Below are 2,950 nucleotides of genomic sequence, written 5' to 3' on the forward strand. Positions count from 1 at the left end.
TGAGACCATCCTGACCAACACGGTGAAACCCCGTCTCTACTAAAAACACAAAAATTAGCTGGGAGTGGTGGCGGGCACCTGTAATCCCAGCTACTTGGGAGGCTGAGGCAGGAGAATCGCTTGAACCCAGGAGGCAGAGGTTGCAGTGAGCCGAGATCGTGCCATTGCACTCCAGTCTGGCCAACAGAGCGAGACTCTGTCTCAAAAAAAAAAACAGGTATTGCTCCAGTGGCAGTCATTTTAGCAGCTCTTGAGTCCATCCAGGACATCCGAGCTTTGGGAGCACGTTGTTTGGCGAGAGGGCAGGAAGGGGCGAGGGGGAGGGGAGGGTTTCTCCTGCTGAACAGTGGCGGGTATGGGGTCGGTGGCGGCGGGGTGACAGCTTTACTCGGGTCCCCGCGCTAGTCTTGGTCCTGTTCCCAGCCCCGCACTGCCCACAGGCTCCTATGGCAGCGGCAGAGCTGAGGGCCCTGACTCAGGTTACCGTGACTACAGAAGCACATATAAATCTCACAAACGGCTGTTTGAACTTTGAGGACATCGCCATTTACTTCTCACAGGAAGAGTGGGGACTTCCTGATGAGGCTCAGAGACTCCTATACCTTGAAGTAATGCTGGAGAACTTTGCACTTGTATTTTACCCAGGATTTTGTACAGAAATACTGGGTGTGGTGGAGCCTGCAGCAAGCTAGTTGGAATGTGCCTCTTGTAAAAGTAGCCTCACTGGGTTGTGGGCATGGTAAAGAGGATGAAGAGACACCTTCTGAGCAGAATGTTTCTGTGGGAGTGTCAGGGTCTAAGGCAGGTTCATCCGCACGGACGACTGAACCCTGTGAGATATGTGTTCCATTCCTGAAAGATATTTTGCCTCTGGCTAATCTCTTTGGGAAGGAACCATACTTGGTTGGAGCACGTGCAAACCAGTACCAGCACAGAAACGTCACAGTGCAAAGAAATCCTTGAAGAGGAGCATGGACAGAGCCTCGTATGTGAAGCGCTGCCTTTTCCGTATGTCAGGGAAGTCCTTCCTCAAATGCGAGGTTCGGAAGGACCTCCCAGTCATCTTGGGGCTTCTAGATCCCTGGTCTTTCCTAAAATTGAGAAGCCCAATACGATCACCAAATGTGGAGAGGACACTCAACAGTCAACAAAGTTATTACAAGTCAGGTCAGTGTGGGAAGCTTCCAGGCACAAACACTCCTGTTCACTGTCTAAGAGTCGACACTGGAAAAAGCCTTTATGAGTGTATCAAATGTGGGAAAGCCGGCCGGGCACAGTGGCTTACACCTGTAATCCCAACGCTTTGTGAGGCCGAGGTGGGCAGATCACCTGAGGTCAGGAGTTCGAGACCTTCCTGGCCAACATGGTGAAACGCTGTTTCTACTAAAAATACAAAAAAAAAAAAAAATTAGCCAGGTGTGGTGGTGTGTACCTATAGTCCCAGTTACTTGGGAGACTGAGGTAGGAGAATTGCTTGAACCCAGGAGGCAAAGGTTGTAGTGAGCTGAGATCACGCCACTGCACTCTAGCCTGGACAACAGAGTGAAAGTCTGTCTCAAAAACAAAACAAAACAAAACAAAAAATGGCAAATGTGGGGAAGCCTTCTGTGGCAAGTACTCATTTGTTTAGCACCAGAGAGTGCATACTGGGGAAAGACTCTCGGAATGCAATGAATGTGGAAAATTCTTTAGCCAAACCTCCCACCTGAATGACCATCAGAGAATCCACACTAAAGAAAGGCCTTATGAGTGCAGCAAATGTGGAAAATTATTTAGACAGAGCTCCAGCCTTGTTGACCACCAGAAAATACACACTGGAGCAAGGCCTTATGAAGGTAGCCAATGTGGGAAATCCTTTAGCAAAAAAGCCACTTTTGTTAAACACTGAAGAGTTCATACTGGAGAAAGGCCTTATAAGTGTGATGAATGTGGGAATTCCTGTAGTCAAAGTGCCATTCTTAATCAACACCAAAGAATTCACACCAGAACAAGCCTTAAGAGTGTGGCCAGCGTGGGAAATCCTTTAGTCAGCAGAGAGTTCACACTGGAGAAAGGCCTCCATCCTTATCCAACACAAGAGAATTCATATTGGAGCAAGGCCTTATGAGTGTGGCCAGCGTGGAAAGTCCTTTAGCCAAAAGTCTGGCCTTATTCAACATCAGGTGGTTCACACTGGACAAAGGCCTTATGAGTGCAACCAATGTGGGAATTCCTTTAGCCAGTGCTCCAGCCTCATTCATCACCAAAAATGTCATAACACGTGGCGGCCTCATGAATACAGCAAATGTGGAAGAGCATTTACCTTCAAGATCTATCATCATTTAGCTCCTGAAAGTCCACACTTCAGAAGAGCCTTAGACCTAGAGAGAATGTACTGTCTCTGTAGTATTGTGGCAGTGGAGAGCATTTATGAGGGAGCCACCTGCCTGAAGTTGAACCTTATGCTTCCAAGTTTCTCTGATAGAAACCATCTCCCTTCTACTACCTTGCACAGTAGGAATTGATCACCCTGATGTTCTGAGGCAAGGCAGACATCTATGTGTTCTCTTCTTTGGAGGAAATCTCGAGCAGTCTGAGCCTTTAGGGGAAATTCATTCCCTTTTCTGACTGATCACAGCATACATCTGACCCAGTTTTGGTCAGGAGGGCCCAGCCTGTGTTCTGCTGAAGGCTTATGTGGAAGGCCTCCCTTCATGGAAATTCTTGGTCTCACACAACTCTTGGTCATTCTTCCAGCCTCCTAGTCACCACCTGGCAACTGACTGCCTCACATTGCTCCAGTTTGTGCACTAACAAAGGCTATATATATACATTTTTTTGAGACAGGGTCTCCCTCTGTCACCCAGGCTGGAGTGCAGTGGTGCGATCTCAGCTCACTGCAACCTCCACCTCCAGGGTTCAAACGATTCTCATGCCTCAGCCTCCTGAGTAGCTGCGACTACAGGTATGC

General features: G+C 48.4%; 1 pseudogene; it reads left to right on the forward strand.

The window, feature by feature from the left end:
* Positions 1-446: 446 nt before the first annotated feature.
* On the forward strand, positions 447-2,504 carry LOC108520761 (zinc finger protein interacting with ribonucleoprotein K pseudogene; annotated as a pseudogene).
* The last annotated feature ends 446 nt before the right edge of the window (positions 2,505-2,950 follow it).

The sequence above is a fragment of the Rhinopithecus bieti genome, unplaced genomic scaffold, assembly GCF_001698545.2.
Source record: "Rhinopithecus bieti isolate Rb0 unplaced genomic scaffold, ASM169854v2 scaffold_55187, whole genome shotgun sequence".
In the NCBI taxonomy this organism is placed as follows: domain Eukaryota; kingdom Metazoa; phylum Chordata; class Mammalia; order Primates; family Cercopithecidae; genus Rhinopithecus; species Rhinopithecus bieti.